At 34.0% G+C, this 14,611-nt stretch overlaps 1 long non-coding RNA gene across 1 annotated transcript; it reads right to left on the bottom strand.

Moving 5' to 3' along the window:
* Positions 1 to 10,202: 10,202 nt before the first annotated feature.
* LOC101884549 (uncharacterized) lies at positions 10,203 to 10,730 on the bottom strand. The gene is made up of 2 exons (NR_170141.1): positions 10,602 to 10,730; positions 10,203 to 10,520 (listed from the first exon to the last, which is right to left on the bottom strand). It is a non-coding gene; the product is annotated as an uncharacterized lncRNA (long non-coding RNA).
* Positions 10,731 to 14,611: the final 3,881 nt, after the last annotated feature.

Raw genomic sequence — 14,611 nt, 5'->3', positions numbered from 1 at the left:
GGGTGTGTCCGAATAATCCACTTTTGCTATTTTAAAGGGTCACGAAACACCAAAACACATTTGAACTGTTGACAGTCGTATATGTGTCCCACACTGCTAAAAACACTATTAAGACACACATGTTCCACTAAAAAGTGAAAATTGGTTGTTTTTGCGTTATTTCGAGCAAATTCATACTTCCGGTTTGAAACTAATTTTTGAAGCTGCGTCACGAACTTAGTGTGTATTCCAGCATGTAGACTGGATGTCTGTACCTGGGTATACCGTATTACATCTCCGAGTGTGCTGCATTCATTCATGAGTATGGCTTGATTCAAACCAATCAGTGCGCGCCATTATGTATGCGCTGCAACTTCATTAATATGCATGCTAGCTTCGAAGATTGTACCTGAAACAGTGTTCAGATGGCAGAGAGACCACACACGTCGTGTTGCCAAAAGTAGTGGGAAAAGAATAAGAATTGTTTGGAGATATGGGTCGTCAGTGTTAAGTGCTGCAGTAAAGGGTTTGTTTTAATTTTCTCTCTATGAGAGCGCTGCTGGACTCACGTGTGGATCCGTGCACACAACGCGCGAAAGAAGTATGTTTGTTTGGAACATTTTTTACTCAATAGCTTTTCTCATCTGGAAATGGACTTTAAAAAAGACGCAGCTCCAGTATGTGCTGATTGCCCTGTTTACAGATTTGGTACATGTGTGATCAGCGCTCTTTCTTTGTTCATTCAGATGGCAAAGTTATAGTTCGTATGGTCAACAGTACTCATTCAGTGTTTAAAGACAGACCTTAATCGAAATGATTTCTAAGTTAATTAGTTTACGTTATCATCACTACAATATTATGGACTGAAAGATCCGCTGTAAATGCTGCTCTCTGTGTATAAACACGTGAACACTGTAAGCAAACTATTGCCGACCGTCGTGTTTAAATTTCGCCGCATTTTGTGACAGGATTGTCTACACACACACAGCTTTCTGACCTACCGAGTGCATCTGAGTTACAGAGAAATGCAGAGGTTTTTTTTTTCTTTTATACGACGTGTGGTATCAAAAATTTCACCGTTATTGAACACACTGTCTTTCTTCTCTATGTGTGTGTGTTTGTTTTTCTTCAGTCCTCAGCATGTGCCCAAATGGCAACTCCCATTTTTTTTAAACCCTTCCCATTTTCCCTACCCCGACAGTCCCACCCAAACAGAGCAAGACACACCCACTTTCCTGACTTTTTTCAAACTAGAGGTGTGAAAACACCCTGCTGAAACGTGGAGTTTCAGGGCCCTTTAAGGACATCCATTTTCCTTCATAATTAATTTTGTTTAAGCGCAAAGATTTGTTTCAGAACTATTTCTAAATTCAGTTCTAATTTCCAGCAAACAAATAAATGAACAGTAATAATGTACAGTAGTGTGGACAAAAACTGATTTATTTAAAGACCCACATGCTATGCCCAATATGGTACAAAACCAGACAGGTGGACAAATCTAAGCCTATTTTTAATAAAACAAATATAAACATGTAGTTAAGAAATAATATTACTACTAATAAAAACATACAAAAGCAAATTGTCATGAATAAACTGAAAACGTCCCCGAGATAAAGAAGGCATAAAGGCAGTGGTTTTTATACTTCTGTAAAAAGTAATAATTTTTGTAATATTTAAAATTTTTTCATTCCTTTTCATTAGTAAATATATTTGCATATTGTTGTACATCCTGCGTGTTTTAAGCAATGTGTAAGCGAGGTGCCCAACTAATGCATTCTGCGCCGGACCTTTAGTTCCACAAAATAGCAACTTGCTAACAATGCGCCTTAGTCCGAAACACCCATGAGTCCAACAAAGAAATGCAAATTGATTTGCTATATTTTTTAACAGGGCATTGGTCTGAAAATAGCAACATGTCAGGGAAAACACGTCTTGCGCCTTATTGCACCGGGTGTATAATAAGGCCCTTAGACTTTGCGCCTAGATTGTTAAAATAGAGCCCTTCATATGCACATAATTTGTTAAGTCTGCTGACCAATTTTATTTATTTATTTATTTTATTTATTTATTTATTTATTTTATTTATTTATTTATTTATTTTATTTATTTATTTTTTGCTACCTTAAAACAAGTTGTAAAATGATTTCTGAGGAGAAAGACGTTTCATTCACCTCAACAATGGTAAATGCTCTGTGTCTCTACTCCAAGCCATAGCTAGCATCACAGGTACTTTCCTGACTCAAATGGTTTTGCATTATTTGTGTTTGATTACACTTTCCATTGTTTTAAGGCATTTCTGTCAAGTGGGGATATTTATTATTTAAGTATTGAAAAGCATAATTCAGTTCACTGGAAAAATATTTCTAATGTCAGAATTAGCTTGTCTTGTGCATCCACTATACTGAATGTAGAGTTTCTGTCAAATCAACTACTGTCAAATAAATGAAAAAGGAGAGACATTTCAGTTAAGAAGCCTTTTTAAGAAGGCAATGAAAGGTCACTATATGTTTTGGAACAGAGCTATCACAATTCCCACTGTATTATCGGTCACACTTTACAATAAGGTTCATTAGTTAATGTTAATTAATGCATTTACTAAGATGAACAAACAATGAACAATACATTTACTACTGTATTTGTTCATGCTAGTTAACATTAGTTAATGAAAATACAGTAGTTCATTGTTAGTTCATGTTAACTCATGGTGCGTTAACTAATGTTAACAAGCATGGACTTGGATGTTAATAATGTACTAGTAAATGTTCAATTATGATTAATAAATTCTGTACATGTGTTGTTCATGATTAGTTCATGTTAGTAAATGCATTAACTAATGAACCTTATTGTAAAGTGTTTACCGTATTGTTTAGTGTTACCGTATTATCTTTTTTAAATCCTTAGTGAACAAAAGCTTGTTTTCCAGAAAGCAGGTTAATGGTAGCATTATCAAGATTTAGGCTAATAGTTTACGATATTTTCGTTTGGTGAGCAAGTGACTGTGCAAGTTTTTAGATTTGGTGCTCATAGTTATGCGTCACAGAATAAAGCTATGATAGGTGAGTTTATAAATGGTGAACGTTGATAGAATATGTTGTGTTTATTTTTATCAATAGTTGTAACGAAATGTACTGCAGTGCTTTGTATACACAGTAACAGAATGTTTGAATTGTAACTATTTATTATCTGAATTGTTGTACTTTTTGCAATGTAAAAACAACACTGTATTCATATTAATTGACTGTAAGTTATTGGTGTGCTTTTGTATATATGTTTGTTGAATAATATCTTCTTTTATTTTGTATATTACTAATAAAATGTTTTAAGATTCAGTATTTTATAAACGTAAACACTTTTGAATTAAATAAAATTTCTTTTAAATTGACTACAGTTAAAGTCAGAATTATTACCCCCCTTTGATTTTAAATTTTTTTTTTATTTCCCAAATGATGTTTAACAGAGCAAGAAATTTTCACTGTAAGTCTGATAATATTTTTTCTTCTGGAGAAAGTCTGATTTGTTTTATTTCGGCTAGAATAAAAACAGTTTTTAGTTTTTTAAAAAACATTAAGGTCATAATTATAAGCCCCTATTTTTTTCGATAGCCTACAGAATAAACCATCGTTATACAACAGCTTGCCTAATTACCCTAACATGCCTAGTTAACCTAACTAGCTAAGCTTTTAAATGTCAGTTTTAGCTGGATATAAGTGTCTTGAAAAACATCCAGTAAAATATTATTTGTTTATGTTGTATGTTTAGAAATGTGTTGATACAATCTTATCTCTATTAAACAGAAATTGCGGAAAAAAAAAGGGGGGGGGGGGTGCTAATAATTGACTGTATTAAAAAACATGTTACGCAATTCAAGAAACCCAGTTTGATTCACGTAAAAATAAACTGATGTGGGAAGGCTTCTTGCTGTTCATCTTGGTAATGAGACTGCTATCATTAAGATGGCACAATTTCTTTCTCTGTGATCCAAAAAAAGATGTCAGTTGACCTAGATCAAGCAACCTCTGAGATTGTATTTTTGGCCTGACATGAGTAAAACACTGGAGTCATGAGCGATATTGAGGTGCGCCTATGCTAAATTTGGGTCATTAGCATACAAGGCAATTTTTTTTCCCACTATCTTTAGAAGCCATGTTCAGCGGCAGACAAAAATGTAACATCCCTCTCATTTGAAGCATCAACATTTTCTAAACTCTTTGCCTATAACTAGGGCCAGTCAAAATCTGTGGACATTTTTTGCACAGAGATTTGTAAAACAAAATTGTGGATTTATGTGGAATTTTGGAGTATCTTAACTAAAGTGTAATAAAATATTAAATAAAATGAACACCTTTTTAACTTGTATTTAATGTTTACAATGCAAGTCCAATTAGATCCACTTATTTGGTAAACAAAGCAAGTCTCATATAATATATGTACTAAAAGACAGAAAATATTACTTTATAAACTGTACAGTTACATTTTCATTCATTTACCTTTGGCTTAGTTCCTTTATTGATCAGGGGTCGCCACAGTGGAATGAACCACTAACATATCCAGCATATGTTACACAGCAGATGCCCTTCCGGCTGCAACCCAGTGCTGAGAAATGAACATTTTCATTTTAGACAAAAATGTTACTGAAATTCATTTAAAAACTGAATAATTGTAAATTAGCACACATTTATTCAAGTTAATAAATGGGCTTAAAATCTGCGGTGTCTGTACTTTTACTTCACTACATTCCTTCAACCTGCAGTCACTACATTTCATTCTTATCTATGGTGATTGACTAAAGTAGAAAAACCATTCCTGCGATTCATGTCCAATCAAATCGCACACTGAAAGTAAATCGCATCACACTGATCAACCTCAAGTCATTGGCACTTTATAAATGCAGCAAATCCTTTGGGAAGCATTAAAAGTGTCCAAAATCTTTACATGCAATGACCCAGAGACTGTTTAGACTGCATGTCACTGATGAGAAAATGAAGGATTAGTTTGTCGACTTTAATGACTGAACTCGTCAAACAGCCTTAAATAAAATGAATGAAGAATAGAAGGAAGGGCCAGACAAGGAATGGAAGGAAGGTCCTAATGAAGGAAAGGAGGACCTGATTAATAAAGGAAAAAAGAACCAAATGAAGGAAGGAAGGATTCAAGGAAGGACTGAACAAACTAAGGAAGGAAGGAACAAACGGACGACAAATGAACAAAGGACCAAATGAAGGAAGGGACAAAAAAATGGATGAACAAATAAATTAATTAATAAGCAAAGGAGTGAAGAGAGGAAGAAAGGAAGGAACAAATAATTGAAGGAAGGAAGGAACAAACAAATGATTAAAAGGACAGAATGAACAAACAATTGATGGAAGGAAGGAAGGAACGAAAGAATGAATATAGGAAGATCACTAATTGCACTACAGAATGTTGTTTTTCACATCCCAGCACAAACTGCATGTAAACGCATCAGCTTTTCACACTGTAATACTGGCTACTCACTACTCTTGAGAACTTTTAAAAGGTCTACATTTTACTCATAATTTGAGTAATATTTACAACAGATAATTTTACTGTATTTGCACTACATTTTTGGGTAAGTAATGATACTTTTACTTGAGAATGATTTTTCAATACTCTTTCCACCACTAGTCTCTTCAGAACACTAGGATATGAAGTATACTGCTCATTTGATTATCTATACAATTTCTTCTATGACATTTTTTTTTAAACACTCCTGTCTTAGAATTCTGCATACACTGTTCGCCCTTTGGGTCAAAATGACCTGTCGTCTTCACTAAATCTAAAATAAAGCAGTCAGATCCTCAGATCTATTTTGCGTGAAAAAAACAACCTCATCTTCATCACAAACTCTGTGAATGTCTAGAATTTCCCACATCAGCGTAGAGTATTTCATCAATGTTTAATCAGAGGGCAAAAACTTGTCTTTGACTACAGTAAAGGGTGTTTTCTAATGCTAAAACAACCCCTATATGGGGCGTCTGCAGACTTGGATCCAGGCAGTTTTATGACCCATAAAGTTTTACGTTCCTGATGTGTCCAGTAGGGGGGATAGCCAAAATAATACAGTAGCCAAATAATACATTTGAAGTCAAATCTTCCAGATTATTAGTTATTTTCAATCTCTAACAAGTGCTTATCCATTCTTTAGATACTTTTTCTAAGCTGTTAACCAAGCTGTTAATCTTGTCAAAAATACATTTTGTTAAATATATACTAAAACTTCATTTCAAAATAGAACACATCTTTCTCTGCACACTAACTTTTCCAAAACACTGGAAATCTGACTCAAAATTACATTATTCTGTCAAATAATAACACTTGTTTTCACTTCACAAGGTAAATGCATTGAATCAAAATACACCAGATTTCAAAATGCTGTCTATTGTTGACATTACAAAAACTGCAGAGACTTTTATGTTTCAGTTTTACAGGTATTTGCATGCAAAACATGCAATCCACCGTTTTAACACTAAATGTCTTGATTGGGAACGTATGTCCAGCTGTACAGTAATGTTCACATTTAAAAGCATTCCAGTAAAAAGCAAATAATTTTTTTCTTTTACGGTTTACTACAGGCTGTACAGTAGAAACATAGTATAATAGAACAGAAAAGGTTTTACAGTATTGCTTAAAGTGAACAAAATATCCAAGAACACACAAGAGCATTCTAGCAAAGAAAAAAAACAACAACAGCAAAAAGCCCAGATTTTAAAAAAAGTATCTAAAAACTGTTTCTAATCTCTGCAATCTTCAGAGTTAGGTCACATTTTCATCAAGATCACTACTTAAAGTCCTACTCTTACTATAAGTGTAAATGTAATAAAATAAAAATAGCCTCTGCCACAGTCTTTTGATATTAATATTGTTTTTGAACTGATACCATTGCAGAAGCTGAGGTTTTTATTTTGTTTCTAAGGTTTGGATTATTGTTTTTGCTATTGTTTTGTGTTAACATTCGTAAATACTACAAAAACAACCCATAATTTTGTGGGAGGTATAGCTTGTCTGTTGTAAAATGTAAGCATGGTAGAAATGTGTTCACTGACTGCATATTTTGGAGAAAACGACATGAAATGTGTGAATGTTATGGCCACAGAAGCAGATGCTCTGCTAATTGAGTTTTGAAAATGAGACAACTGGTTGGACGAAAGCTTGATAGAGACTGAATAAACTATTTACAAATATACTTTTTGCTTGTTAGCTGAATACAAACGCTAAGCTAATGTATCAGAAAGTACGTTTAAATATACACACAATTGCATACTAATTCAGATACCAAAGCCCCGTAGCAAATTAGTTTACATTTAATTATTTAGAAATATTTCAACACAAATAGTTGGATAGTGTAATGATTAATTGTAGCCTAGTTATATGTTTTCACATAGATATTTGCATGTTGTTGTATACAAAGTTGCATTCTGAAAATAATAAAATTATAACTGAAAAAAATGCAGTGTAATATAGGTTAATGATATGCTTTGATGAGAATGCAGTGATATTAGCTACCAGACAGCTGCAGAACTTCTAGACAAACAATTAAAAAGGACCATATAGCTACCTGACAAACAAAACCCAGACAACATTTTTTTAACATTTATTTATTGGCATCAACATCAGTTCTCTAATTTCTTCTTTAAATGATGCTGAATACTTGATCACTAAAAATAAATAAATAAATAAATATTCACACTCTATAACATCAGAAAGGTCCGACCCTTCCTATCTGAACATGCAACTTAACTCCTTGTTAAAGCTCTTGTTCTCTCTAGACTGGACTATTGCAACTCTCTACTAGCTGGGCATCCAGCTAACTCTATCAAACCTCTTCAGCTGCTTCAGAACGCAGCAGCACGAGTGGTCTTTAATGAACCTAAAAGAGCACATGTCACTCCGCTACTCATCCATTTGCACTGGCTGCCAGTTGCTGCTCGCATCAAATGCAAAGCTCTGATGTTTGCTTACAAAGCGACTTCTGCTCCAACTTCTGCAGATTTATGTGCCCTCCAGAAACTTGCGTTCTGTGAATGAACGTCACCTCTTGGTTCCATCCCAAAGAGGGAAGTAATCACTTTCCCGAACTCTCGCGTTCAATCTGTCCAGTTGGTGGAATGAGTTTATAGAACGGCAGAGTCACTCGCTGTCTTAAAGAAACGACTAAAAACTTAACTATTTAGTCTCTAATTTAGTCTGCAATTCCCTTTCTGGCTCCACCGCTAACTGTCCTACCAAAAAATAAATAAATTATTACTAATGGTTTTGCGTCTTACACTTTACATACCTGAAGCTTGCCTACAGCAATTATTTTTTGTTGCTCTTATAGTTGTGTAAATTGCTTCCTTGTCCTCATTTGAAAGTCGCTTTGGATAAAAGTGACTGCTAAATGACTTAATGTAAATAAATAAATAAATTATAATAAGTTATTTATAAATACTCTGCAAAAAATGCTTTTCTCACTTAAGAGGAGTTTTTGTCTTGTTCCTAGTCCAGCTATCTAAAAATAGTCAGGAATGGAAAATGTGTAGCAAAAATTATTTCATGTAAATTTTATATATTATCTGAAGTAAAACATAAAAAAATATTTTCAATAATAGATTTATGATTTAAGCATTTATATTGGATATATTTTATGATTAAGCATTTTATTTTTTATGTTATTATTTTCAGCTATCAATTCTGATTCTGACCTTCCTATATTTATCATATTTAATTACTTTCTTTGTAACAAATTCTGTTACAATAACATTTCTGAAACAATAAGTGAGAAACAATATTCATATATGTATATGTAATGTAAACTTTTATGCTAAAAATATACACTATATAGCTATGAATAAACTTAGTGGACCACTTATAATTGTGAGTTTCTTTATGCAGGATATATGATAGTTTAAGTAAACAAATATTTAATTGTTTAAACTACTAATGGCATTTAAACCAAATATAAAATAACATTTAATTTAGAACAGGATTGCATTATATTAAATGTAATTGAATGTGATTCAATTTTAATTCTAATTCAAAATAAAATCAATTCAGTTTTCAGATCTTTAAAGCTTTGTTTGGATTTATTTTAATATAAAGTTAAGAAAGTCAAATTGGGAGGAATAATATAGTATAGTAGTGGCTGACAGCCATGATCGCTAAAAACAAATAAACACAACACACATATGCACACACACACACACACACACACACACACATTTTTTTATGTAGAGCAGGTTAAAGAGAATGTAATAATGAAAGAGAATAACTGCTCACTCACTTAAGCTTTTTTATTGTTTATTTTCTATTATTATTTTCTATTACTACTATTATTATTTGGGATACAATCCCAAACAGTACCATAAAAAGAATGGATAATCACAGATTCACAGGTGAAGTAGACATCACAATTAACATATAGGCCTAATTATCCAGCAAACACATACAGTCTATAATTTAATATTTAACAATACTAGCAAAAATAACTTCAATAATTAATCAGACATGATTAAGATTAAGTGAAAATAAAATAAAATTAGTAAGAACATATATAGGTTTATTTGTGATTGTTGGTGGTCAATTACTGATAATGAATGTTTTGTTGTTTTAATATAAACGCACATAACATTTATTATTAAATTAATTAAATAATTAATTAATTTAGCTTTTTAGTGAGTGTGCCGTTAAATTCTCGTATGGAGTGTTACACGCATTGTAATTTTGCTGCAAATGTAATTTAATTATTTTAAACGATGAAGTTAATAAAAATAAAAAGATAAGAACAGGTCAGAAAAATATCTTCCCAAAAAAGGCTCTCATGCAGCCTAAAAACAGACAAAAACATTTATAGGAAAACTTACCTACATAAGTGAGATGTAGTATATGTTGCTAGCTTACACATAGCTAGCTAGAAATTGACTCAAACTAACAACATTGCTATTGTTTTGTCTCTGCTTGTGAATAGAATTACATAAATTTGTTTACGTATTAACATACACTCATATCGACCTTGATCTAATTTAAAAAAAAAAAAAAAGTTTGACGTTTGCTAAACAATTTTTAACATACCCCTTCATCGTGTCACATTTGATCTGGTGTGTTGAGGTTCTGGAGGCTACTAACAATTGTAACACCACCTCTATGCATGCAAGATGTTACACTGAGGGAGTTCACAGAATTTTTATTTCACACATACTGAAATTAAAATAAACTTCACAAGCCTGTTCTTCCCTTTTTCCTTCTTGTTTAATTTCTCTACAGGTGTATACAGTATATAGTCCACACAAACAAAAGTAATCAATATAGATGGTTGGGTGAATGTTGCGTAGATGGATTTGAGTGCGATGCAATATTATCCACTTCCTTAAACTGGGAAATCGGTAGTACGATGAGGAATTTAAGAGTCACTGACCATCATCCCAAGTGTACACATATAGTTCACTTGCCAATGAGAAGCATAAAGAATGTTGAAACCAAATCATTGCAGTCCATTGAAAGCACCAACAAACACCTCATCTGAACATCTCTAGGACAACAGGTCCTGTCTACATAAGAAATAAACATAGGGCAAATCACAACTAAATAATGAAAATACTTTTCAAACTTAAAACTTATTCAATACTCACATTTGAGTAGCAACAATAATGTTCTCAAAAAAATCAGAACCGGAGTGGGTCGGTAGCCTAAGTTTACCATGTGGTTCCCTCTACCAAACACGACTCACTTGTTCTATGGTGAACTGGAACATATCCAGTTCTCACTCCCCTCTAGTGCAACCTAGTGGCCTGTAGAAATATTACAACCAATGCTTCTCACATCACAAGAAACTAAAACAACAATTAAAGCATGTAACGTTTGTTCGTTACACAATAACACTGTGCTGCTTCTCCCTACTGGACACATCAGGAACAACAGGACCCAGGCCGCAATACTGCCTGTATTCTGGAAGTCTGCAGTTTCCCCCTTCTCAAAGAACCTGCATTAGTGAGGAAACAGCCTGAACTTTAAGGTCCAGAAATCTGTCAGGTTTCATATACTCCATCTGTTAAATGAACTTAAATCTAAAAAGGGTCAATTAGCTTTGAGGTTTTTAGAGTTTGTGATATCACACACCCAGGAATTAGCTCTTCCCAACCAGCCATTTGTATCAGTATACCCCTGCACGATGAATGACCTCCATTGAAGAAATATGAAAATTTTCAATTGAAATTTGCTGTATGGTTGTCGGTGCAATGGACAACTAACCTCTAAGATATAGACAATCATCTTCAATATAGAAAACATTGCTTGTCTAACTTTAGTTAATGGTCTGTATTTTGAAATCAAACTTACTGGTTAATAACCAATAACAGTCTATGTGGAAAATACACCATCCTTGGGACTGCTACGAAAATAAAATTAATACAAAACAAAGTTGTGGTTCCTAAAGTTTCATGTTTTCAACATCATTTTTTTTATTTATCACAGTGGCTATGCCTTATATGCCCCAGAGGAGAGCCCAGACTGCTCTCTGTCCCCATGATGTGAGCAACTTGGCAATATGGAGGAGAGAGGTAAGCGGATGGGTGATGTAGGACGTCATTCATCATTCTTACCCACTTCTGCAGCAGGTGCTTGCCCCAGATCTCTCATCCCTGGAGCCAGTGGCACAATTAATGAGGCTCAGACACTGTCATCTCTAAAATGTTCTCTTCACTTATATGTAACAGCTTAGCAGCTGGCCCAGAGGAATAAATATTACAAATCTTTGGCAGTGCTTGAATGGTTACCAGTTTTTGATTTATTGACAATTCCTAACAAATGGTATGTAAAACAATTCATTCCTAAAAAAATTTTTGCAAACAAAACTGTTCTTTAAAAAGGTTGTCTTCAAAAAGGTTTTTTTTTTTAAAATATTCCATTAACATATAGCAATACAATGTTAAAATATACACTTTTTTTATCCTTTATTAAAGCATCACTGTAAAAAAAGTACTGTAGGACCTGGCAAAAAAGTTGCCATTAATGTGTTGTAAAAATGTTGTAAATTGCTGTAAATGCTGTTAATCCATTTACAGCTATTAATTTTATGTGAATTTTTTTTTTTTTTACAAAAATACACAATTAAGTTGTATTCTACCTTACAGTACTTTCTTGTAATTCCACTACATTACAGCATTTACCTGGCAACTACAGTTGCCAATAAAAGCTTGTAAATACCCCAAAACCCAAGATGTTGTTGTAGTAGCTTTACCTTGAAATGCTGTAAATCATGATTTTTTTTTACAGTAAGCAAATATAGTACTTCTATTTTAATTGTTTTAAATGCATTTCCACTGTACACTTTTAAATAACAAGAATAAATAAAAAAAAAAAACAAATGCAAAACTCTTGTAATAATAGTTGTACTGGCCTCACTAAGGCTGGCTGCTTAGTTATACAGTCAGTTAACATAAAAAGGGCATAAAGAATCACAGATGACGTATGACGATCCATTGTTTTTTCATTATTTAATATAACATAACTCTTGTACAGTGGGTTTTATCATAATTTCATCATTATCAATTTATCATTTATCATTAATTTTACCAGTGGCATAGCAGACCCCCCCTCAATGAGCGTGATTTTCACGACAGAAAAACCGTTGTGTTTATGAAATCATTAAACAAAAATAATAAATCTGAAAGTGGACAGTTTTTGAAACTATTGATTCATCTAAAAAGAGTCAACTCATAGTGGTTAGAATTAATTATCTTGTTAACGAGTCTTTAGGCATTTCAGCGTGATGTGGCTACGAAACATAAGCCCCGCCCAATTGTTGCGCATGCAAACCCGGGAAACTTTAAACCTGCGGCCCCGCCCAACAACACAGAAGCAAAGACTGATCCTGAAGTCATGAGCAGGGCCAGACGGAATCAATAAAAAAAAAATTACTGAATAAAAATTCAGATTCATAATTCAGATTTCAGAATTCAGATAATAAACAGAATTAATAATGGGCTAAGACTCTGCAGAAATCTGCAGAATTCTGCGGAAAATTCTGTGCGCGCAGATTCCGTGTGGGCTAGTCATGACTCATGAAGATGCTGTGCTCACATTATTGGAAGTGTGAGGGAAAGGAGTGCTTTACCAATCTACACACTTAAAATGGGCAATTCATCGGCCGTTTGTTAAAGGAGGAATAAAAAATGACTACTGGAGACTTCCGGGTAGGAGAGCGACAAGATGGCAGCATAGAATCAGTACTCCTGACGCAGAAATAATTTAAAACCACCTTAAAATCATAACATTAACGATTTAAGTGACTGATAGCTACATTAAAATAAGAGGGGAGAAAGATGGAGACTAGGTGTAAAACAAAAAAGGATACACAATCTGCTGAAATACACAACAATGATACTCGACTCACATGTTATGTATGTGTCTTATCATCAAATATTCATTTATAGATCGCACATATTTCTGAATTAAATCAGCCACATGCAGGTTGACATTTTACCACCACTCTTTACTTCTTGAGTGTGTGTGAACTCCGTAACATTAAAAAACTTCCCGACATGCCACCTGTTTCCCGTCTTAAAGACACAGATGCAGTTAAAGTACATGAAAGTGTTCTCCCTCGACGTGCAAACAGGTGGCCATAAGTGGAACTAGTTGATTTAAGCCTCATTTTAAAGGAGGTAAGGGACTTTTGTCATGACAGCGACACTCAGCTTAAAGAAATTAAAATGGAAATTCTGAACACTAACGATAGACTTGAAGAGGTAGAAGGCTGAATTGTGACTGCAGAAGAGAGAATTCAAAACGCAGAAGAGGAACTTACAGGCCTATTGAAGCTACACATCAGAAAGGAGGAGAAACCTATGAATGCAGAGGGACGCTTCAGACGCAACAATCTTTGAATATATGGAATACCCGAAAGGGCGGAAAAGGATTTCACGACGACTTCTGGATTTCTTCAACAATAAGGTCGAGGAGGCATTGCATGACATGTCCAAAAGAGGATTCCCCGTGCAGCCTATTAGCCAGTCAAACACTCTCATAGAACAGATTCAATGCATGTCATGGTAGAGAAAAACTCGGAGCGCAGGCAAACGTGACACTCATCAGGGAAGAAGACCAACATTCAAGGAAAAACTACAGCCTTTCCAAGGAAATGTGAGCGCCCAGCCATCATAATCCACATGCGATCGTAACATTAACGCTGGACTGAACTTAATAGTTAGGATGTGAAACTATCACAGAGAGGAATCACCCTTAGACGGAGAGACAGGAGGCGCAACGTCTACATCTCATTTAAAAACCTATAAAAGTACAATTTTAAGTTGTCGGGACATGTTCTATGGGTAGCTTTAATGTTTACTTGGTTTTCTGCCATCCACAAGGGCCCCTTCTGTAGGCTCATTAAGGGAGGTTTTCCCTTGGAGCCTTCAAGTGATGGCTCAAGTCTAGTCATAGTAATGACGTCAGGTATGGAAGTACACTTAATTGAGTTCTTAAGGTTAATATTGATTGTTTTGTTTCGGGTTATTTTGTTCAAGGGGAAGCTATGTATTAAGATACTTTGAAATACTACTTTTCAAGTTTACTGTAAAATATGAAGATTGCCTCATTTAACATTAATGATGTACTCAGTCCATTTAACCAAAATTATTGT

Source organism: Danio rerio, chromosome 3 (assembly GCF_049306965.1).
Source record: "Danio rerio strain Tuebingen ecotype United States chromosome 3, GRCz12tu, whole genome shotgun sequence".
NCBI lineage: Eukaryota > Metazoa > Chordata > Actinopteri > Cypriniformes > Danionidae > Danio > Danio rerio.
Note: the sequence above shows the minus strand (reverse complement) of the source record. Positions and strands in the feature narration are given on the sequence as shown.